Source organism: Podarcis liolepis (genome assembly GCF_965112155.1).
Source record: "Podarcis liolepis genome assembly, chromosome: 8".
Taxonomy (NCBI): domain Eukaryota; kingdom Metazoa; phylum Chordata; class Lepidosauria; order Squamata; family Lacertidae; genus Podarcis; species Podarcis liolepis.
The window spans coordinates 80002417-80028133 of NC_139560.1; the positions used below are offsets into that span (position 1 = coordinate 80002417).

At 44.0% G+C, this 25717-nt stretch overlaps 1 long non-coding RNA gene across 1 annotated transcript; it reads left to right on the plus strand.

Moving 5' to 3' along the window:
• Positions 1 to 108: 108 nt before the first annotated feature.
• On the plus strand, positions 109 to 19070 carry LOC310714452. Its single transcript, XR_014529783.1, has 4 exons — positions 109 to 265; positions 1224 to 1379; positions 9177 to 9320; positions 18817 to 19070. It is a non-coding gene; the product is annotated as an uncharacterized lncRNA (long non-coding RNA).
• Positions 19071 to 25717: the final 6647 nt, after the last annotated feature.

Consider the following 25717-nt stretch of genomic DNA (forward strand, 5'->3'; position numbering starts at 1 on the left):
GGCTAGCCATTGTGACCTCATCCTGATGCTCCCCTGGCTGTAGGAGAGAGGCTGGCCATTGTGACCTCATGCTGATGCGCCCCTTCCTGAAGGGGAGAAACTGGCCATTGTTGTCTAATTCTGATGCTGCCTGCTGCTAGAAGAGAGACTTGCCATTGTGACTTCCAAGGTCACTGTGACCTTCTGTTGAGGCTGCTTTCCAGAAGAGGAGAGCCTGGCTTCTGCGATCTTGTGCTGGCACATTTTGTCCGAAGGAAAGAAACTGGTGATTGTAACCTAATGCTGATTTTCCTACCTAAAAAGCAGAGACTGGGTGTTGTGACCTTTCGCTGATGCGCCCTGCCTGGAAGGGAAAGGCCTTGACATTATGTCTTCACACGAATGCACCTTACATACTTGCATGGCTGTATGGATTTTGCCCACCTGAAAAAGAGAGAAACTGAGCAACATGCCCTCCCACGATGGCTGTTGGTCCACATTCTCAATTGGGTATGCAGCAGGTCTCTGACAGAGGGCCCAGCTCAGTCAAATTGGTCTCTGCTGTGACATAATTATTATCAAAGTGTATGCTGAATAAGGCTTCTTAAGACTTAGAATCTCCTCTCCTGCCTGTAAAACAGAGTTTTTTGTTGGCTGATGTGTAAATGGAAAGTGTCACTTCACTATTGCAAATGTGCTCTTATGTTTCCATGACTTTCTCAATGACAAAAATGATCTTCCCAATAATAATAATGTTGTCCACAATGTCAGTAAAAGCTGAATTTGCAATCCTCTTACGCCTAACTTTGGGTATGATGAGATCAGACAGCCATTTGCCAACTGTTGTCACCCTAAAGCTCTTTTAAAATAAACTTCAAAGAGGAGGTGTTGGTTCTGAGAAAGCAAATCACAGAGGTGGATGATGCATAGCTAATTTTCCCCCTGCTGCTGTTTCAAGTACAACTGAGTAATAGACCAGGTAATTCTGAAACTGTCTCCTTTTGATAACTCAGGTGTCATAATTTCTGGACATACATTAAAACCAGCTCAAAAGTTGACACGGTGTGTCTAGGTACATCTGTTTTTGACAAGCTAAGCTGCACCTCGACCTGTCAAAGTAGCCACAAAGTCATTCTCTCTCTCTCTGAAACAAACTTTATTAGATTTCTGTCCAAAGAAAGACTGGTGAGGATGAAACAATTTTTGAAAAGAAAAATAAGGTTACCTTCCCCTTTTATAAACAGCTAGATATCAAGAATAAACTTTGCATGCATGATGGATGTTGGGTACTGAAGAATCCAGGACAAAGAAAGAAATCCATGGCGCCAACCTGGTGTTCCTACGCGTTGTGCATCCATACAGCCCCAAACTCGCTGCTACCATGCCCCACCCCCATCCAGGTAAGCTGTAGTGACACCAGTGTCAGGAAGACAGCTCCACCCCACCCCACCCTTAACTTCTGCTTGGTCCAGTAAAAAGAGAGAAAGCAGGGACAGAGCTTCACAGAAAGGCTCCTAATTAGAGGGGTAGGAAAAGAAGCATCTAAGGACAGAATAATAGAGATTTTGTTTCCAAGTGAATTTTTAATTGTTTTCCTTACATATTCTTTTCCAAGAAATTGTAATAGCACCATACACAGAATAATAGAGATTTTGGATGTAAGCTGGAGAGAGGGTGGGTGGGAGGAAGGGGAAGAGAGGGAGATCAAGTGTATCAAAGGCAGTAGAGAGGTCAAGGAGAATGAGGGCCAAGCAACTGATTTCATGGAGGAAGACCCACCAGAAGTGAGCTGCTGTTCTCATTAGGTGTCAGGGACCGTGCTGAGGAGGGCTGCACTGCGGTTGAATGGTGGGAGACTTCCCCTCCCCCCCCTGCTCCTGAGCAGGATCCTGAATCTTCCCAGGAGCAGTGGGACAGTATAGATTTGGAACAGTGGTTTGCAGAGGGACATAGTTCAGAAGACAGAAGTTGGGAAGAAGTGGGTGGTAAACAGCTAGGAGAAGAAGAACTGGGAGAGAGAGAGTTAGCAGACTCACTTTTGCTGGAAAGTGTCCATCCGCTCAGCCCAAGGTCAAGGAGAGCAGATAAGGTGGCAGCACAGAAAGCACAGTGGTTGCGAGATCAGGTTGCAAGATGCGGAAGTGACGTGGGTGACAAGGGAGGAAGTGGGTGAAATCCTTAATTGAGAGCACCTTCATTCCTAGGAATGGTTTCTTTGTTCTCTCGCTGTGATCATTAAAATCTCTAACTGGTAAGAGACTCCTTTCGCTTTGTTCTGTTTATGTACTGCCAAGGGGGGAGGGGAGCTGAGTCCCTGAAAGTCTATGAGTTTGTGTTTTTGCTAATAAAGAGTTACCTCTGTGGACTGTGTGATTACTGATTGGCATGCTCTGTGACACCAATTAGCAGTGTCTCTCCAAGGTTTCGGACAATGAACATTTTCAGCGCTGCCGGGAGATGCTAGGAACCTTCTGCATGCAAAGCACTCAGCCCTTGCCCAGTTTTGAGAAGACTCTCTTTCATCCATACTTCTGGAAGGGAGGCACTAATGATCTGCCCCAGCAAAAGCGAGCTTTTAAAATGCTTTCTGTGTTTGGTTATTGTATTTGCAGAGAGCTATGCAGCCTCGTGAAATGGCCTCAATAGTTCACCTTAGCTGCAACGTGCATTTCCGAAACCAAAGCATATAACTAATTCAATAGGAAGCAAATGGGACTGAAGAAGTTTTAAGAAGCAAGTTATATACTGTTACAAAAGATATATTCAGCCGCTTGGCCACAGAAGTCAATAAAGCTATGATGAATTACAGCAGCTGAAGGTCTAACCTGTATAGCTTTATGTACTTTAGCTGTGGTATTTGAAATATGCCCTTTACATACTTGGGGTTTATTGAAAAATACACAATAATTTTCATAACCGCGGCTTGTAATTCTTAGGATTTTCATGGGACTTCTTGTTTGAAATGTATTTATTTTTCATCCCTGAGAGTCATGCTGGGAAAGTTAAAAGAAAAAACAAGGCACCATTTGGCAGATACTATTCTTCGGTGCTGCAAAGCTCTTTGGTGGGGAAAAAGCAATTGAGAAAGTTGCACCTGAATTCAGTTTTTGCTACACACATTTGCTATACACATAATGAGCAACATGTAAATAATAGGAATGTTTCTTCAACTATTGCTGGTTCACACATGCATGGTCATCATATATTGATTCTAATATCAAAAAATGTCATAGTATGGCTGGTCTGTCACAGTTGGAACAGTCACAGCACCTGACACCACCCCAAACCTTTCAACTGAGTCAATTCACACCTCCAACTGCAAGGCTGAAATTACACATGACCCGAGCTATAGAATCGTGGAGGAGACCTTGGAAGCCACCCAGCCCAGTGTAGGATCTGCAATGTAAGCCTTCCTCAACCTCATGCCCTACAGATGGTTTAGACTACAATTTCAGTCATCCCTACCCATAGGGATGCAATGATTCTTCAACATGAACTTCGTTGGACTGGTCATGTGGTGTGGATGCCTGATTATCATCTTCCAAGGCAACTATTCTATTCCAAACTTAAAAATGGAAAGTGTAATGCTGATGGTCAACAAAAGAAGTTTAAAGACTCTCTCAAGGCAAATCTAAAGAAATGTAGTATAAACACCAACAACTGGGAAACACTGGCCTGCGAGCGCTCCAATTGGAGAACAGCCTTTACCAAAGGTGTCATGGGCTTTGAAGACACTTGAACACAGGACAAAAGGGAGAAATGTGCTAAGAGAAAGACACGTTTGGCAAACACTCACCGTGATCAACCCCCTCCCGGAAACCTCTGTCCCCACTGTGGAAGGACGTGTGGATCCAGAATTGGCCTCCACAGTCACTTACGGACTCACTGTTAAAACTGTGTTCATGGAAGATAACCTACTTGGCCACGAGTGATTGCCAAAGAAGAGGAACCCATAGGCCATGCTGGCTAGGGCTGATGGGAGTTGTAGTCCAAAACATATGAAAGATACCAGGTCAAAGAGTGTTGAGCTATAGCATTCCTGACTGACAACCACCCAGCTTCTTGCCTTCAATGGAGGAGAGCTCACCACCTCGCCACCAATGGGGGAGAGTCTGACTGTGCCTCCTTCTTCTCAAAAAGTTGTCCTGGGCTTTGATTCATAGACGCCAACTGTAAGGGCCCATGCCCCAATAAAATATTCGGACCACCACCCCCCAATATTGAGAACAATCAGGGGGCAGTCAAGGCTGTGTGTGGAGCTGCATGTGGTGTGGCTTCAGTAGCTGTTGGCTCCTCTTCATCCTGAGGGAAAGGAAGGGGGAAGCAGCCCCAGGCTGCTGGTGGTGGTGGTAGGAGGAAGAGGCGGTGGCTAACCTCCAGAGAGGAGGAGCCAGCAGCCATTGTAGCCATGCTGCTGCTGCCTTTGGCTCCACCCCTTGGCTCCTCCCAGCATCCCATCATGCATGTGTCATTGCCCCCCCCCCATCTTCTGCTCAAGATGGCCCCTCTGCTATGAATGCCTTGCTGCACATTACGGTGCCTGGATCAGGGCCATAGTGTGCACTGCTGCCATTAAAGTGACCAGACTAGGCTTTTTCTTTTTCTTTTTTTATAAGATATTTATTAAAGTTTCACAAATTATATAATCAAACACAACAATACAAAGAAACACAAACAAGAAAAAACAAGTATAATTTCAAATCCTTGTTTTCTTAAAACTTACTTCACCGACCTCCTCATACCTCCCCTTTCTGCATTCCAATTTCAAATATTTAGTTCAGCAAATCCTCACCCTTAATTTTATCTAGTTGTTAACCTTTCTTTTCTTTTAACTTAATCTTTACAGCTGTAATCCACTTAATTTCTAAAGCCGCATCATTTTAACACTCATTAATTTTACAATGTTTCTTAAGATAGTTCTTAAATTTCTTCCAATCTTCTTCCGCCGTCTCTTTTCCCTGGTCTCGGATTCTGCCAGTCATTTCTACCAATCCCATATAGTCTATCACCTTCATCTGCCATTCTTCCAAGGTGGGTAGACTAGGCATTTTCCAGACTAGGCATTTTCAGCTTACCACCATCGCAACAACTTTTCACTAAGAAAGAAGAATAAATCAGTTCTCAGGCTGGAGGGGAAGTGACCCTCTCACTATAGTCGTGACTACCCACCCATCACGTTTTAGGACATGAGAACTGCAAAAGACAGATTTGCAAAATACATTTCCTAGGGTTGCCATGTTTCAAAAAGGAAAAATCAGAACACCCCAGAAGTTTTTAAAGGAAGGCCCCAATTTTCCCCCCGGAAAACCCGAAGAAATCAAAACATGATTTTTTGATTGACTTGCCTAAGATCCAGGACAAAGCACCACATTTTGGAAATTCCCCCCAGACATCAATGACACCTTTGAAATCCCAGTAATGTCTGGGAAAATCCAGACGTATGGCAGCCCTACGTTTCCTATAGTGTTCAACGCTAAAGATACTTTGGAAAGGAAGAGACTGAATCCATTTGCAGCTTGATGAACTCTGTTGTCACCTTGTGGCAAGCTCTGCTTCAGCATGGAGAGCTTCATCTTGACACATCATCTAGGCACATTACATCTTGGAAGACGGGGAGGAAACCCCACCGTTTTATCAGCTTCATGCTGATATGGTTATTTAGCAGAGGTTTCAGACATATTTAAAATGATGCATTTACTGCCCTTGACATGGGATAAGTTGCGACTGCTATGGAACCTGATGCAAGAAACGTTTAAAGAGAATGTCAGCAGTGGTTGGCAGGATACCATCAGAAGTCTTGCTAAAAGGTGAGCTGCAGAAGACTGATTTTTCAAATAGGGTTTACTTCCCCCCCCCAAATTTTTTTTATTGGTTTTCACAATATTATAAACAAACAAACACACAAACACACAAGACAAACAAACATAACAAACATAAATCATAGCCTTATTGAAAATTACAGTTATTAACTTTGTTAAGTGACTTCCTCGCTTCCCCTTGGTTGAATTTCATGGCATGTTCTTTTAACGGTTTTCCGAATCCCAATTTTTATGAAATTTAACTTAAACATTAGCATCCTTAAATCTTCACCTTATATAATTAAACATATTAATTCATCACTTAACATAAATAAAATCCTAAGCCTATTAAGTATCTGCAAGCTATTTCCGGTTAATTTAACTTAACAAATTTAACTAAATCATTAAATTTATTCCATTCTTTCCTGATATTCCTTCTCCTTCTGGTCGGGGACTCTTCCGGTTAGGTTGGCTAGCTCCGAAAAATCCATCATCTTCATCTGCCATTCTTTCCAAATAGGGTTTACTTATTCATTAGGCTGATCAAATCAGGCTTTTCCAGAGCCGTCTAGTTAGTAAATGCAAAATGGCTAAGGGATACACATTTTAAGTTGCATAGTACACACAGAGCCTAGGACTTGCTGATCAGAAAGTCGGTGGTTCAAATCCCCACGATGGGGTGAGCTCCCGTTGCTCAGTCCCTGCTCCTGCCAATCTAGCAGTTCGAAAGCACGTCAAAGTGCAAGTAAATAAATAGGTACCATTCTGGCGGGAAGGTAAACGGCGTTTCAGTGCGCTGCTCTGGTTAGCCAGAAGCAGCTTAGTCATGCTGGCCACATGACCTGGAAGCTGTACGCCGACTCCCTTGGCCAATAAAGTGAGATGAGCGCCGCAACCCCAGAGTCGGCCACGACTGGTCCCTTTACCTTTACCTTTAGTACACACAAGGTGAATGATATGTGACTTTAGTTTGCTTGCTTCTTTATTTATTTATGGTTTCCCACCCTGCCCCCCCAAAAGCATGCAAACAAAATCATAAACTAGCATTAGGATGTCAAAAGAACAGGAAAGTTATAACACTTTCCTATTTACAGATGGAACTGAAATCGCATCAGTTTCCGCATATGGCTCCTTCGTCGGCTAGAGGTAAAAAGTTAAAAGACCCCTGGATGGTTAAGTCCAATCAAATATGTCTATGGGGTCGTGGAGCTCATCTTGCTTTTCAGGCTGAGGGAACCCGCGTTTGTCCACAGACAGCTTTCTGGGTCATGTGGCTGGCGTGACGTAACCACTTCTGGTGCAACAGAACAACGTGACTAAAGCCAGAGCACAGGAACACACTGTTTACCTTCCTGCTGGAGTGGTACCTATTTATCTACTTGCACTGGCATGCTTTCGAACTGCTAGGTTGGCAGGAGCTGGGACAGAGCAAAGAGATCTCACCCTGTCGCGAGGATTCAAACTGCCAACCTTCCAATCGGCAAGCCCCAAGAGGCTTAGTGGTTTGAACTACAGCGCCACCCACGTCCCTTTACCTCAACTAGAGGTATGCATCAACAAGCCTATTATCTATGCCTTTCTTTGTTCTCTACCATGACTAGTGTGGCTAATATTTAAAGGCAAAGGCAAATTTTTAGGAATTTAAAGAGATGGAAGAGAAATTCATACCTCCAGAAATCTGACCATGCAGACTTAAACACAGCTATGTCTCTTAATTTTACGTCTCTAATTAAGTAATGTGTTCTAAAATGCATATATTATGGGACAACAACATAGAAAATGCACCATATTAAAGGAAAATATTTGCATATTATGCAGAATTACCTGTACAAATCAAATGTGTGTATTAGAAATGCACACTAAAATGCTGGCAGATTTTCAGGAAGAAAGTTGTTATATATATGAACCACAAACTGTTATGGAATACAGCAAACTAAAGTTGAGGATGGAAAAATGAGAAACTGAGAGAAACCAGCTTTGACAGATTCATGCATCCCTATAGATTACATAATAATAATAATAATAATAACATGAAGCCATGTACATTTTGAGCTCTATTCAGCTCTTCTCTTCTGGGATAATATGAAAAGTAAGCAATAACAAAAGAAGAATAAAAAGGGAAACGATACATTACAAAAGCTTTTCCTCTCAAATTGTCCACATTAGAGATTTTCTAGCAGGCAACGAAAGCCCCCCAAACATTCTACCAGAGCAACATTATATTTGCACAAGTGCATGTTGAGTTCCCACCTCCCCATCGGAAATAAAGACACAAGACACCATTAACCATTTTAGGTTAATGGGCGAAAATAGGCCACAACTTTATTGATTACAGGAATTGAGCGGTATTGACTTAGGCATTGGTCCTATCGACTAACCGGCTTCAGCCTGATTGCTTGAAGACCGGCAAGGGTTAACCACCAGTAGGGGGAGTCCTGCTGAAGCACATCAACTAACAGCTCCCCCGGGGTCACCGCTCGGGGACGTGCCTTAGGCCCACACCTCCATAGGCTTCAGACAGGGCGACGCCCCCCGGAATCCTTTACCGGACTCCCCTTCAATATGGGGGAAGGTGATGGCGCTTCCTCCCCCCCTCTCATCTGCATAACAATACCCTCACCAATGCCTAACTGCCAATGCTGAGGAAGTTGTGATGATTTGCTACGAGGTAGGCGAAAAACCAAATGGCTGGTGCCAATTTGCCAAGTGGAAAAAATTCCTACCAGGCCCCTTAATGGCGACCAACCGAAGTCCATAGCAATGTCAGAGAGCCAAGCCTAAAGGGTGGGAGGGTAAGAAACCGGGGCAGCTGGAGTGAAGAAAGAGGGAAATCCTCGGCTGCGCCAGCCCTAAATAGTGTGGGCCACGACTCCCAGGCCAGCTGATTGGCTGGCAAAGGAGATGACACGTCCGAGGATTCCCCCAGTCTCGCAGGGGCTATAAGCCAGCCCCCGCGCACGTGGGGAGGGCGTGAAGCCCACAACCCCACCTCCTCTCCAGCTCAGAAGTGGCTTTAACACGAACACCAGCCTTAAGATAAACAGAATGTGTTTGGTGAAATTTCCCAACTTTAAGTAGGAATGTTAAAATGCAGAACCGACAGCCAAAGTGGCTTTAAATAATTAACAGTGCAATGCTGAACATATTTACACAGATGCAAGACCTAGTGCATTCAATCTGACTTCTTTCTGAGTAGACATGCAGAGAATTGTGTTGTAAATTACTTTTCTTTCTCAAACAAAAGAGAGAACTTTGCCTGGAAAATGGGTATTCATTCCCAATCGAGCTAATGATGTAGTTAGGAAAGGGTGTTCCATTAACAGCTTCCCGGCAGACCAATCGTTCTCTGTCTCTCTCTCTCACTTTCAATAACACAATTTTTTGTTGAATAATTCTTAGGACTGCTTAGAAGTAATTGTGGTGGATGAATGAACACACTAAATGGAAACTGCATCACTTGTGCGCATTCAAGCTATCCTAGAATGGGTGCATCTTAAGAAGAGCTGCAGGGAAATGCTTCCGTGATAAGAGTGAATAGCAAAGGTAATAACACGATGAAATGCTGTACCTTGGAGGGGAATTATTCAATTTAAGCCTTTACATAGAATATTCTGGGTGCCCATCTGAATGACATAAGCTGTGCTGCCTTGTGTTATCAGGAGATAATGCGGTTGTGACAATTTGCTCAGTGGCAAGAATCCATTGCCTGGTTCCCACAGGCAAAATGGCGTGCCAAGATGATCTCCCAGTGTTTAGGAAAGCAACGTGTACAGAATTAACTTTGGCTCTTGGGTTTCTGCAGATGGAAGAGTAAACTGCAAGTGCTTGACAGAGCACTGTCTAGACCTGAGTTTTTACCGGCAGTGTTATTAGCTGACATTCAGGCATATTCCTGAAAATAATTGTTCTGCTATAAAAGCCAACTTCCCCCCTTTTTTAAAATCCCTCAATGGCTGCTTAAAATACCTAGAATTAAAAATGTAATAGCTGACCAGATTCTCCTTCTTCAGGTTGTCAGACTGATAACACTGCCAATAATAGCTCGGGTTTATATTTCAGAAATTGAAACCCTAACTTTACTACTCCAGGCGCTTGCTCCCAAAGTCGTCCCTAACAATCCCATCCAAAATGATGACCAGTGAGTTTGTGTTCTCCATATACTGAAACCCAAAGGCAAGATACAGTGGTACCTTGGGTTACAGATGCTGCAGGTTACGGCCGCTTCAGGTTACAGACTCCACTAGCCCAGAAATAGTACCTTGGATTAAGAACTTTGCTTCAGGATAAGAACAGAAATCGTGCTCTGGCGGTGCAGTGGCAGCGGGAGGCCCCATTAGCGAAAGTGGTGCTTCAGGTTAAGAAGAAGAAGAAGAAGAAGAAAATTGGAAACAGAGTTGTTAGATCCAAAAATTAAGAATTTGTCAAGAATGTATAACTTGCTGTTGAAATGGAACACTCAGGATGAAACGGTGAAATCTGCTATGATTAAATGGGCACAAGATGTTGGACATAACATAATGATGGCTGACTGGGAACAGTTATGGACCACAGGTATGAAATTCACGGCATGTAATGCCCTAAGAGAAAATTTAATGAAAATGATTTATAGGTGGTACATGACACCAGTCAAGCTTGCAAAAATTTACCATTTGCCCGATAATAAATGTTGGAAATGCAATGAGACTGAAGGTACATTCTTTCACCTTTGGTGGACATGCTCAAGGATTAAGACATTCTGGGAGATGATTTATAATGAAATGAAAAAGATATTTAAATATATTTTCTGAAGAAACCAGAGGCCTTTCTCCTGGGCATGGTCGGCCAAATGGTGCAAAAGAAGGATAGAACTCTTTTTATGTATGCAACAACAGCAGCAAGAATACTTATCGCGAAGTATTGGAAGACACAAGATTTACCCACCCGGGAAGAATGGCAGATGAAGTTGATGGACTATATGGAACTGGCGGAAATGACTGGCAGAATCTGAGACCAGGGAGAAGAGTCGGTGGAAGAAGACTGGAAAAAGTTTAAAGACTATTTACAGAAATATTGTAAAATTAAGGAATGTTAGAAAAATGTTGGAATGAAGTTATATGGCTTTAGTAGAAATGTTATAAGGGATAAAATGTTATAGGGATAAAATTAATAGAGAATTAAAGGAAAAAATAAGGTTAGAATGTGTTAAGATAATTATAGGATAGAAAACAGAGGAAGATGGAAAGGAATTGCTGAAACAATTAACAGAAGTGGAATACAAAAAGGGAGGTGTGAGGAGGTCGTTGAAAGAAGTGAATGAAAGATAAGATATTGAAATTGTTTAATGTTGATTTGATGTTGTTTGATGTGTTTTTTGCTTTGTTTTGTTAATTTAATGTGTTAAGTGTTATGTAGTGTTCTGGTATTGTATTGTATTGTTTTTTTCTTTTTCTTTTCCCCCCTTCTTTTTTGTAGTGTTTAAACTGTTGGAAAAGTAATAGATATTATTTGAAGAAGAAGAAGAAGAAGAAGAAGAAGAAGAAGAAGAAGAAGAAGAAGAAGAGGAGTTTGGATTTGATATCCCGCTTTATCACTACCCTAGGGAGTCTCAAAGCGGCTAACATTCTCCTTTCCCTTCCTCCCCCACAACAAACACTCTGTGAGGTGAGTGAGGCTGAGAGACTTCAGAGAAGTGTGACTGGCCCAAGGTCACCCAGCAGCTGTATGTGGAGGAGCGGGGAAGCGAACCCGGTTCCCCAGATTACGAGTCTATCGCTCTTAACCACTACACCACACTGGCTCCCAAGAACAGTTTCAGGTTAAGAACAGACCTCCGGAACGAATTAAGTTCTTAACCCAAGGTACCACTTTATACCCATTCTCACCCAGTTAAGTACATGTGCACCATTGGTCAAATAATCAGTGACAGTGATGCTCAGCAATTTCGAGGAGGAAGGCGTAGGTCCATTGTCAAACAGTTACATAATGCTATGACAGATCATATAAATTAATTCGTGCAGCCCAGCCCTTAATGACTCAACATGTTATAAATATTTTTGCAATGCTGGATATAACATTGCTACATGGGCAGCCCAGCTGCCTAGACAACCACTTTAAATGCGTCACAAGGGAATGCTGTTCTATTGAGATATCGTTCTCGGATGCTCTTCTAGCTGTGGCTCATCCAGCACTTGTCCTATCTTGGGATATGCTGAAGCCTAATGGATTAATTTAAGACTAGGATAAAGTAGGATGACAAATGGAGACAGTGAACCACAATCTTTCACTCATGGAGGCATGATCTTTGCTTGCCCTGAGTTTGGGAAGAGATGTGTGAACCATTTTTCCAACCCCTCCAACAAACATTTCTCTCTAACATGCTTAGCATTTAACCTAGTAGAGCATTGTGGAATTTTTAAAGGGCATCTAGAAAGACTGGGGGCTCATTCATTCATTCATATCATTTAGTGTAGCTGAAACTATTCTTTAGCAAACACTTTGGGCAATTCTGAAGACTGGCTTTTTGTTTCAATGGGTTTGCCTGTTTCTTTGGATCCTCCTTTACTGTCACTTGGCCAAATCAATGTCATCTGATAGGCTGAACAGATTATGACCCTTGATTGGGTGAGAGCCCCTGTGTGACTAATTTAGGGGGGGAAAGCAGAGGGCAATATACAAGCCGTATTGGCTGTGGCTTTTGCACACACACACACACACACACACAGAGAGAGAGAGAGAGAGAGAGAGAGAGAGAGAGAGAGAGAGGGAGGGAGATGGAATAGATTTGGAACTGCTTAGTTAAATGTTTCCACTTCCACCTTTCTTTATAACACAGTTGGGATTTCAAATGAATGTTGTGAGCATATCTGACAGTTTTAAGAACATTCTAGATGGAATAATTCTAAGGAGTGTGCAATTCACTTGTTTTTCATATATTGTGAATAAAGTATCATATATTTACTATCTACAGTGGTACCTCGCAAGACGAATGCCTCGCAAGACGGAAAACCCGCAAGACGAAAGGGTTTTCTGTTTTGGAGGCGCTTCGCAAGACGAATTTCCCTATGGGCTTGCTTCGCAAGAAGAAAGCCCATAGGGAAATCTCCGGGGACCTCTTTTAAATGCTGGTGGTGGGGAGCAAAGCCTTTCCCCCCCTCCAGCCTTCAGAAGAGGTCCAGGAAGGCCGGCGGGGGCCGAAAGGCTTTGCTCCCCACCACCAGCATTTTAAAAGCAGTCCGGGATAGCAGGGAAGCGCTTCCCGCTATCGCGGACAGCTTTTGAAGGCAGGCGGGGGGGGAGGCAAAGACTTTCGCCCCCCCCCGCCTTCAGAAGAGGTCCTGGACCTCTTCTGAAGGCGGGCGGGGGGCGAAAGTCTTTGCTCCCCCCTGCCTGCCTTCCTGGGAGAGCGGAGAAAGACAGCGCGTTTCTCCGCTGTCCCGGATGGCTTTTGAAGGCAGGCGGGGGGGAGGCAAAGACTTTCGCCCCCCGCCCGCCTTCAGAAGAGGTCCTGGACCTCTTCTGAAGGTGGGCGGGGGGTGAAAGTCTTTGCTCCCCCCTGCCTGCCTTCCCGGGAGAGCGGAGAAAGACAGCGCGTTTCTCTGCTGTCCCGGACGGCTTTTGAAGGCAGGCGGGGGGGAGCAAAGACTTTCGCCCCCCACCCACCTTCAGAAGAGGTCCAGGACCTCTTCTGAAGGCGGGCGGGGGGCAAAAGTCTTTGTCCCCCCTGCCTGCCTTCCCAGGGGCTTTTACATCGCCCCGGACAGCGGAGAAGTCCTCCGCTGTCCCGGGCGATTTTAAAATGCCGCCCGCCAGCATTTTAAGATCGCCCCGGACAGCGGAGAAGTCCTCCGCTGTCCCGGGGTTTTTTAAAATGCTGGGGGTGGGAAGAAAAGCCCTTGTCCCCCCCCCCCAGCCTTCAGAAGAGGTCGGGGGACAGACTGTCCCCGGACCTGGTCTGAAGGCGGTTTCCATAGGAACGCATTAATTGATTTTCAATGCATTCCTATGGGAAACCGTGCATCGCAAGACGAAAAACTCGCAAGAAGAAAAAACTTGCGGAACGAATTAATTTCGTCTTGCGAGGCACCACTGTATCTATCTATCTATCTATCTATCTATCTATCTATCTATCTATCTATCTATCATCTATCTATCTATCATCTATCTATCATCTATCTATCTTCTAGGGCTACTTGTTTGAAGGGGCTTTTGTACACTTCTGCTTCATCTGAGAGCTGGTTCTCCATGAAACTGGAGAACTGCAAGCACAGTTGTTCTTAGCAGGATAATGATGATTTATTCGATTTGTGCATCGCCTACACAGAAGCCTCTAGGCGACATACAAATAAGAAAGATGATTTAAAATACACAAATACAATTACATCTCATATAAAAACATCAATGACCCTCCCATCCATTACACAAAACAATAGATTGGGGGAGGGAATGCTTCCCTGTACTAGAAACAACAATAGCAACCCCGATAAAACTGTCATTGAGAGGGAGATGTTAGCTGTAAACCCTAAAATCCTCCCCCCTGTGAAAACTGAAAATTACTAACACACACACACTTGTATGGGGGGTGGGGTGGGGACTGTCTCTGCATAACGCTGAAAGGATTGTACAGAAGATACCAAGTAAATTTCCCTGGGGGAGAGTGTTGCATAGGCAGGGAGCCACCCCTTTTTCTTGTTGACACATTTCACATTTGTGACAGAGGAGGCACTGTGAGAAGGGCTCTGTAGATGATCTTAAGGCCTGGGTAGTCAAGTAATACTTACAATGAATTATGTATTTTATGGATTGTTTAATATATTTATAGCGTAACCTGCCCTGGGGTCATAAAATACAAATGGTGGAATTTAATAATAATAATAATAATAATAATAATAACCAATTGATTTTCATTCAGGTAAAGTAAAGGGACCCCTGACCATTAGGTCCAGTCATGACTGACTCGATTTGTTTTGTTGTGTTGTGTTTTATGGTGGGCGTAAAGCCGAATAAACATTTTATGTATGTTATGACCGACTCTGGGGTTGCGGTGCTCATCTCGCTTTATTGGCCGAGGGAACCGGCGTGCAGCTTCCGGGTCATGTGGCCAGCATGACTAAGTCGCTTCTGGTGAACCAGAGCAGCGCACAGAAACGCCATTTAGCGGTACCTATTTACTTGCACTTTGACGTGCTTTCGAATTGCTAGGCTGGCAGGAGCAGGGACCGAGCCACGGGAGCTCACCCCGTCGCGGGGATTTGAACCGCCAACCTTCTGATCAGCAAGTCCTAGGCTCTGTGGTTTAACCCACAGTGCCACCTGCGTACTGGGGTCCAAATCCTATAATGTTTTATAGGTTACAGACAACACTTTGCATTGGGCCTGAAAACACACTGGCAGCCAGTGTAACACCTGCCATAATATGTTCAAAATTCAGGGTCCCATGAGTAAAAATGCTGCCATTTGGAGCGGCCTGGTGGACTTAATTCAGCTCATACGTTGGATGTTGCCCATCCCTGCACTGTAGAATGCATTGACTCTCCATAGTGACTTTTGAGATTATCTTACATCTAAATGGGAATCAATGCAGGAATCCAAAACCCGTAGCCTCCCATGCTAAGATACGCTGGCAAATTAAAATAGCTGAACGGAAATGGATGGACCTAAGAGTTATTGGTCTGCTTAATATGCTCATCTCTCTAATGACCTCAACAAATATAATGGATCTAGGATCTGATATGTTTTTGCCGCTTGTCTCTTTAGATTTAATAGTCAGTTGATCAGGAGAAGAATAGAGAGAATGCACGATGAAAGTCAATCAAAGCTAATCAAACAGCCTTTAAAAAATCTATTCAGTTGCTTCTTTTGAAACTTCCTAGCTGCTGCCGCTGCTGCCAAGGAAGCAGAACATAGCCAAGACATCATAAACACGGCTTTATTCACATCCATCTCATGAAGACCTAGCCAACTCCTGTTGCAACCAGGAGCTGAATGGGTTTTCTGCTTGAGCGGTAGGACTGCCAGCTCAGAATCACCACACACTTTGCAGGTCTGCTTAACATGTTATGAATTTTCTTCATGGAAAGTGCTGCTGTGTAGCACCTGTCGAATGTATGAAGAAGTGCTTATCAGACACCAGGATGACACTGGCTACTATAATGGAAAAGGCTCTACACCATGCTCCCTGTGATCTAATCACAATAATTAGAGAGCCAGTGTGGTGTAGTGGTTAAGAGCGGTAGTCTCGTAATCTGGGGAACCGGGTTCGCGTCTCCGCTCCTCCACATGCAGCTGCTGGGTGACCTTGGGCCAGTCACACTTCTGTGAAGTCTCTCAGCCCCACTCACCTCACAGAGTGTTTGTTGTGGGGGAGGAAGGGAAAGGAGAATGTTAGCCGCTTTGAGACTCCTGAAGGGGAGTGAAAGGCGGGATATCAAATCCAAACTCTTCTTCTCTTCTTCTCTAAACAGCATAATGTAGAACAAGGCTCCTCCAAATCATTTTATCATGGAGAATCAACTCCAGGCCCTATGAGATAGTACTCCTTATCCAAACCATTTCAGTATAGTCTGTGGTACAGAGTGGTCACTGAAATTTCCTTGAATGGTAGGCCGCCTGCACTGGGGGAAGTGAGACCCACATTCATGTCAGTGGTTTGGTCCTATCTTCCAGTGGTTATTATGTTCCTATAGGGTAGCGCTGTGGTCTAAACCACTGAGCCTCTTGGGCTTTTGATTGTAAGGCTGGCAGTTCAAATCTGTGTGATGGGGTGAGCTCCCATCGCTCTGTCCCAGCTCCTGCCAACCTAGCAGTTCGAAAGCATACCAACGCAAGTAGATAAATAAGTACAACTGCAGTGGAAAGGTAAATGGCGTTTCCACGCACTCTGGCACTTGTCATGGTGTCCCGTTGCAGCAGAAGTGGTTTCGTCATGCTGGCCACATGACCCATAAAAGCTGTCTGCAGACAAACGCTGGATCCCTTGGCCTGAAAGCAGAGATGAGCACCGCACCCCATAGTCAATTTCAACTGGACTTAACTGTCCAGGGATCCTTTACCTCTACCTATTATGTTCCTATCTGCTCAAAGATTGGTTACAGAACAGCGTGGTACCCATGGCAATTGTGTTCTGAGATGAAGCTGAGCTCTAAATTTAAATGCTGGGATTCTTGTTAGGAATTTGCAGGGAGATGGTATCAATCAATATGAGATCTAGTGCCAGCAGTGGTTTGAGTGTTGGCTCAGAAGCAAAGGCATGGGTTTTGATTGCCTTGTGGTGGAGTTTATGTATAGTGCTTAATGTGGCTGGTTGGTTTATTGGCATTTAGTGTGGGCAGGTAAGAGGTTTAGATAATGACCAGCAGTCTGAGGCGTGTTGGGTAGACCTTACTCCACTAACCAACCCCTATTGTTGACCGGCTGAGGAAGGGGATGCTTGGCGCGATGATCTTGGAGCCTGTCAGGTGCCAGCTGATGATCATTGAGTACCAGGTTGGGGCTGGGGCTGGGGCTGGGGCTGGGGCTGGCACCTGTCAGGTCAAACACCTAGGGCTTCATTTATGAGGAAATGGTTTTGCCTCCCTTCACAATAGCTTGGATGAAGGAGGCACAAGATTTTGTTTGGCTTGGCACATGTTGTCTTCGTTATATTTTCATAAATATGTCCTTTTACCATAGCCATGTTCAGAGTCTTTATCCTGGGTATGGGGCACATCAAAGCTACCGAGCCGCAATTTTGATGGTTAAAAATGAATAAATAAAAAGGGTGTATTATGTTCTGTTTCAAAGGGGCCAAGTATTGGTGGTGGGAGGAACTTTGTGATAGCTGCCTGGAAAGTCAGACCATATAGAAAAGTAAAAGAAAATGATCCAGGAAACTCATTTGTGACTTAAGTGTGGGATCAACAAGGCAGGTTGGTTTAACCAAGCAGCTATCCTGAAGTATTATATGTAATTGGAGTCTCACCATTTGGGATTAGGATTGCAGCAAGCACAGTAATTTCTCAAATGAATATCTCTCTCTATATATATTTTTCAAAAAATCGATGGCATAAATAATGGGGGGACGTATTGGCTTCACATAAGCATATGTTACTGAGCATAAAAGTTTTAATCAGGAAATGATGGATAACCATATTTAAGCAGAGTATTAGCCTAATGACGTATGAAAGTGTAGTGTAGTTAAGTTATATTCAAATTTATTCTTTTAAAAGTCCTTGCTTTTTCAAGTCACGATCACTTCATCCTTGCCTCCATGGATTAGTTCTCACTGTTAAACTAGCATTTGGCTTGCTCCATTTGAGACTGCAGGTGGGAGATGACATATTTGAATCTGAGTCACCAAGTGCAGGGTGAAGTGGTTCAGTCATATAACCATAAAACTAGGCATATAGGAGTTAGTAATCTGGTTTGGATGTCTTCCATTAGATGCATAGATTCTGAATCATTAGTCTTATCCGCAAGCACTGATATTTTCCATTATATATGAAATAACCTTAGTTCTGAACTTTGAGTTAGCATTTTATCAAGATTCGCATGAGCTATTTAAGGGTATTAATAACACCCAGTTTACTATACAGTAGTACCTTGGGTTAAGAATGTAATTTGTTCTGGAGGTCCGTTCTTAACCTGAAACTGTTCCTAACCTGAGGTTCTGCTTTAGCTAATGGGGCCTCCAGCTGCCGCTGCCGCACGATTTCTATTCTCATCCTGAAGCAAAGTTCTTAACTTGAGGTAATATTTCTGGGTTAGCGGAGTCTGTAACCTAAAGCATCTGTAACCTGAATCATCTGTAACCCGAGGTACCACTGTAATGGTAAACCCTTATAGCTTGGTCCTGAACTGAAGATAATGCCAATTATAGAAATCAGAGTGTATTTTGTCTTGATCCAAGTGAAGTATGACCCATTTAAGAGTAGAAGTATCTACATAATTTGCATATCAAAACTGTGCTAAGTATTCTTCAGTTTAAACGCTGGGTAGAAACTAGCAATTTCATTGGGGTAGCACACTGTCCCCTATAACTAAGATTGTGTGAATTTTGCACAATTTATTTTTCTCTCTCTTTCAGGTCAGCTTGTTTCTTCTCTCTTCCTGGATTAGTCATATGGGTCAACGATCATGCAGTGGACATGATGACATCACAGCACCATTGGGTAGTGAGAGGTTGGCTGCAGAACATTTTGCTTCAGATGACTCAAGGAAATGGTTCATAAAAGCTGTTCATAAAATACAATTCCATAAAAGCTGTTCTTAAAATATGACCCCAAAGGTTTTCCTAACTGCTGATTTTGGAAAATATTAACTAGAACAGACACAACATTTTCTTCCAGTGGGGTCTGTAAGACAGGAGTGTGACCCCCTAATGATGATGAACTACCATAATCCCTGACCATTAGCTGGTGTTTATGGTAAGGTAAAGGTAAAGGGACCCCTGACCATTAGGTCCAGTCATGACCGACTCTGGGGTTGTGGGGCTCATCTCGCTTTACTGGCCGAGGGAGCCAGCGTACAGCTTCTGGGTCATGTGGCCAGCATGACTAAGCCGCTTCTGGTGAACCAGAGCAGCGCACGGAAACACCATTTACCGGTACCTTCCCGCCAGAGTGGTACCTATTTATCTACTTGCACTTTGACATGCTTTTGAACTGCTAGGTTGGCAGGAGCAAGGACCGAGCAACGGGAGCTCACCCCGTCGTGGGGATTCAAACCACCGACCTTCTGATTGGCAAGTCCCAGGCTCTGTGGTTTAACCCACAAGACCCGCGTCTTGGCATTTATGGTAGGAGGAGTCTAATAACTTCTGAAGAGCCACATGTTCTCTACCCTGCTCTAAGAGAATTGCGTGTCAAGGCCCCAAGCCAGCCCTCCATAAGAAATAAATTCACACTGACACAGAATTTTGGTTTAGGGTTAATAGGCAAAATTTAGACCACAACTTTATTGATTACAGCAAATGTGAGTGGTATTGGCTTAGGCATTGGCAATAGACAATATCTGACTCCTGCCCACCTTGCAGGGAGTCATGAAAGGGTAAACCACCCAAAGAGGAAGCCACATCGGGGGAACCCGCCTGCAGCTCTCCTCGGTGTTCCCAGAGGCCTGGCATGGCCCTAGCCCCTCAAGCAGACTTGGGACAGGATCCAGGCCCCAGATTTCTTTAACAGAATACCCTTGGATGTGGAGGGGCAGGCGATGGCCAACCTCACCTCCCCCACAATGCCTAACCGCCAAACCTTACAAAGTTGTGCCGATTGCTAAGAGGAAGGCGAAAACCCAGTGGCCAATGCCTGTGATGGCCTGGGAATCGGATTCAGAGGCTGAACCTGAGGAATCCTAGCCTGCACAGGATTCCCCGCCTCCAGAACCAGCTGGGCCAGGGCTGAGGCATGAGCCTGAAGGGTCCTCACCTGTGCTGGATCCTCAGGTGCAGGCATCAGCTGAGTCTGCTCTGGCTCCTGAAGTGATGGAGGTCCCATTGCCTGCAGGTGCTCCACCCTCAGCCCCGTCAAGGAAGCTGAGGTTGCCTCTGGGTCTGTAACCCTCCAGCCTCTCCTGAGCTGCAGAGGCTCAGGGCAGAGAGGCGGAGGGAACTAAGTTCCCGCAGGAGGAGTGCTCGCCTCCAGGCCAGGAGAGGCGAGTCACCTGTGGACCGGGGCTGCCCTATGCCTTGGGGCAGATAAAAGCCAGCCAGCCCCAGTCCCAAGTTGCGGGAGCAACATTGTTGGTAGCCTGTTTCTGCCTGCACCCTGTCCTGCTTTTCTGCTGGAGCTCCTGACCTCACCCAACTCCCTGCCTTGGACCCATCTTCAGATTTGACGGACTGCCTCCATACTGCACCCTCAACCTCAGACTGGACTCGGACCTCGCCTCTTGGTTAGCCCCCGGGACCAGCACATGCCAATCTGCCAAATGGAAAAATTCCTACCCACCCCCCATCCCAAGACAGGCGACCAACCAAAGTCCAAAGCAAGGCCAGAGGAGACCTAAAATAAAAGGGCGGGTGGGCCCGGGTGTTTGGCAGCGCAAAGCAGATGCACAGCACACGACACGCTGCCGCTTATATACCTCCCCACGATCACCCCACTCAAAGTGATTGGCCAAGGAGGCCTGGGGTGATCGTGGTGCCACCACAGCATGGAAAGCCTCATTCCACCAACGCTGGGGTGGAGCGTGGAGCTGTGTTGAGGGCCTGTCCGCAACCTGGACCATCTTATAAGATGATCCAACTTGCAATGCAAGTTCCTATTTCATCAGTGTTTGGCAAGACCAAAAACAATGTTTCCCACAGCCCTATTCATTGCTGGAAGTGCTCTGTGCCCTGTTCAGATTTTGTCCACCTGCAGCACAGATATCAAATGGCACAAAGACCCAGGTTTTAGGGGCTGCATCTCAGTGGGTTATAACTTGCCTTTGAACCCTATAATGGCAGCTTTATTTAACAGAATACAGTACAGTGGTACCTCAGATTACATAACGCTTCAGGTTACAGCCGCTTCAGGTTACAGACTCCGCTAACCCAGAAATAGTGCTTCAGGTTAAGAACTTTCCTTCAGGATGAGAACAGAAATCATGCTCTGGCGGCGCGGCGGCAGCAGGAGACCCCATTAGCTAAAGTGGTGCTTCAGGTTAAGAACAGTTTCAGGTTAAGAACGGACCTCCGGAACGAATTAAGTACTTAACCTGAGGTACCACTGTAGTCTTTGTTTTTTAAAACCTGTTATAATAAATTTATTACTGGTTTTAAATACAGTTTGGACCTGTGACTAACTCCTAACTCCTCCTGTCACAAGAAAGCAGCAAATGGCATCAATGGAAACAGAAAATATAAGTGATTTAATTGATCCAAAATATGAATCTGTTTGATCTACCAAAGTTATGCTATTTATTAGCTACTGGAACACACAATGCCATCATATAAGAATAGAATTGAATTTATTTTTGTAATGACCCTGTTTTCATATTGACTTATGATACCAAAATAGATGATTAATAATAGATTATTTTGCATAAATATGTTAATTGATTATTTTGCATAAATATGTAACGTGGTGAAATCGACTAACTAGCATAACTTGGATTGTATCAAGTTATGTCACATGAACCCTCAGATACGTAAACTTCAAAGGAATGAAATTGGCTTAAATCCAGATCCCCCTTCTTAAACAAAATATCTCTGGATCAGGGTGCTCATTACCATTTTTAAGTGGAGGGATTTTAATTGAATTTAATGTTTCTTTCTATGAAAAGATTAATAGAGTGCTTGGCTAATTGACTAGCTGGCTCAGTTTACTGTTTACAACAAGTAGCATGATTATCATGAAGTGCACACTGGAAAGGAAAACAAAGAACTTTGATTTGCCTGGAACTAGGATGCTATTTTTAGTACCATTGTAATTAAAAGACTAAGGCTCCCCCTCTCCCCCCGGTATTTGTAACGGTTAGATTTTCATTGGTTCACTAGGACTCAGGTAATGAAAGGACGACAGAAGAAGCCATATTACTAAGGCAGTAATGAGACTGCTCTGAAATTGCCGGTGTGGGGGGCATAACGGGTTTTTTAGCTCCAGAATTCCCAAACTGTATGCACTGCAGCAAGGAATAAATAAATGAAATAACGAAAGGTTCCTGTGAGCCTAGAATTGCCATATGTCCTCTTTTTCCAGGACATGTCCTCTTTTTCATGGGTAGAGTTGTCATAGTGACCCATAGTTAAAAGTAGAAGCTGGCAAATGTGTCCTCTTTTTTGCTCTTCAAAATATGGCAACCCTAGTTGGCCGCCCTTCCCTGTAGCCTCTTACAGTGTGTAAATGATCTTGCCATGAAATTGACTTAAATGTATAATTGGGTATGATTGGATCATTCAATCACTTTTGATGCAGCTGTAATAACCACTCTCAAAGGAGTCAATCGTATTGATTGATTATGAAACTGCAAGATATATATCAACAGTTACTTGCACACTGTTCTTCATGAGGTGAACAGACCTCAGTACAATGATCTGTTAAGTGATTGGTTCATCATATCATTCAGCTTATTTTATGACGTCACATATTCTGTTCCCTTTCCTTAATTTCTAATTACTCTTTAACATATTGTACAGTATTTCTGATTTTCAACTTCTCAGGGTTACTCTATAATAGTTCCTGTACCTTAGTGTTGTCACCTATTTCTCCTGCTTCATATTTTCTTCTTTATTAACTATATAAACTTTTTTATTAGCTAGGGCAGCTCTTCCTAAATGTACCAAATATTAACCTGCGTCCAAGTAAGTCCTATTCAGAATAGGCCAATTGAAATCAATGGACCTTAATTAGTCATGCCCTTAAGTCTATTCTGAGTATGGCCAACATTGGATACAACCCATCACTGTTGATATATGAAACCTGTTTCTTTTTGTGTCCCTATAATTGTTGTTATTGATCTGCCAATTTGTTTTGATTAATTTATTGCACAAAATTCATACTTTGCTTGATTGTTTAAAACACACCCACCCTCAAAGTAGTTTACAAATGTCAAAATGGAATTCTTAAACAAATTCTTAACAAAATTTAGTAAACGTATCAGAGGGTTTCATATTCAGCTGAAACATTTCATTTTTAAATCCAACAGTGAATTGATCCAGATTTAAAGTAGGCCAATTGAAATCAATAGGTCATCTCTAATTAAGTCTGGGTTCTACCCAGTCACCTTTGTAGGTGCCAAGTCAGGTTAGCAGTACACAATATGATTCTTGCTGGACACTTTGTGTTTATGCTGGTGCTTTTTAAAACAAGCATTAAGTGTGACAGTAAAACACATGCGATTACACACATGGACAAAATCCTCCTAATCCCATTCAGTATGGGTCATGTTAAAAATGAATTAGTTTCAAGAACATGCAAAAGATATACTGTCAGGATTCCAGCCGCGGTCAGAGGTACACCGGCCTCAGTCCAGGCATTCAGCTGGGATCCTTGCTGACCTTCCGTTTGCGTCCTCCGGCAGGCAAGGTCATAAATTGGCGATTCTCCTCAGACGTGAGGAGAACACACCCTCCTCCTCCTCTCCCTCCCTGCATTCACCCCAGGGAGGGGAAGAAAGACAGACAGGAGTCCTATTTACATGTTTTATTCCTGTCACTCAGCAGTACAGAGAAAACGTGTCTGTACCCTCCAGACTCCAGCAGAAGAGTCACTGCTCCGCCCCTGCACTTCCAGCACAGGTCAGATGACACTCAGAGCTAACATCCAGTGCTCAGTACAGAGAATAGGCTCCTCCTTTTCTCCAACAGTACAGTAGGAAACAACAACATCCTGTTTTGCATTCCAGCCATCTGGAGCTGGCTTTTGCATTGGTGCTTTTTCCCAAAGTCCCTTTACACTTACATCTGAGCAGGCATATATAGCAGTACACTGTTTTCTGATATGTAGGGCTGCCATATTTCAAAAAGTAAAAACCAGGACATCCCGAAAATTGTTGAGCTTTTTTAAAAAAGGAAACCACTGAAAGTTGTTTGTTGGTTTTTTTAAGACAAACCGCCAAGTTGTTATTAATCTTTTTTGATTGACTTGCCAGAGATCCAGGACAAACCACCACCTTCCCACCACACGTCACTTCTGCCTTTGAAATCCTGGTAATGTCCAGGATTATCCCAGACGTATAGCAGCCCTCATTTTACTGCTGTTCCGATGTGTTTTATTGTCAGATAGTTCATTTTCCCCATTGTTTTAATAGTGGATGCTCCTCTGAGGGCTGGAGGAGGGGCTATTGAATGCTTGAAATATATATATAAGCTAGCCCTAAGACAACGTGGTAAGTGGCCACCTACATATTAACATAGGGACACGGGTGGCGCTGTGGGTTAAACCACAGAGCCTAGGGCTTGCCGATCAGAAGGTCGGCAATTCGAATCCCCGCAACGGGGTGAGTTCCCATTGCTCGGTCCCTGCTCCTGCCAACCTAGCAGTTCGAAAGCACGTTAAAGTGCAAGTAGATAAATAGGTACCACTCCGACGGGAAGGTAAACGGCGTTTCCGTGTGCTGCTCTGGTTCGCCAGAAGTGGCTTAGTCATGCTGGCCACATGACCCGGAAGCTGTACGCTGGCTCCATCGGCCAATAAAGCGAGATGAGCACCGCAACCCCAGAGTCGGCCATGACTGGACCAAATGGTCAGGGGTCCCTTTACCTTTACATATTAACATGCTATCAGAATATTTTATGAAATCAGGCTCACAAGATGGCACCTGCCAGCCAGTTTGTCTTTGCCCCACATTAGAATGGAGTGCTTATTACATGCACTAACAAACAATTCAACCTAGTGTTTAATGAATGACCAGGTCTTCTGGGATTGTAGCAGCATCAGCGCTAGCACATTGTAAACCACAGCCCATGATCCCAATATTTTTATTGATTTTCATGTAAATACAAGAACAACATATAACTACAGAAGCTTGTCCAGTGGTACATTCTTATTAAGTTTCATATGCAGTACACAGTATACAAGCAATACGTTTGTTTAAGTATTGTCAGTTCAAGTATCCTTTCCGCAGAGATTCGTGTGTTGTGGGTGGAATAAAAGTATATTCTGTCTCATTTATAAAGGAAAAGAAGAGAAGCCAAGTCTTGCTAAAAGTGTCTATCTTTGAAGTGCCTTTAATTATCCTTCTATAGCTAGTAAGGGGACGTGGGTGGTGTTGTGGTCTAAACTGCTGAATCTCTTGGGCTTGCTGATCAGAAGGTTGGCGGTTCGAATCCCTGTGATGGGCTGAGCTCCTGCTGCTCGGTCTCAGCTCCTGCCAACCTAGTAGTTCAAAAGCATGCCAAAAAGTGCAAGTAGATAAATAGGTACCACTCTCGCGGGAAGGTAAACGGCATTTCCATGTGCTGCTCTGGCTTTGGTGTTCCGTTGCACCAGAAGTGGCTTAGTCATGCTGGTCACATGACCCAGAAAAACTGTCTGCAGACGAACGGCGGCTCTCTCAGCCTGTAA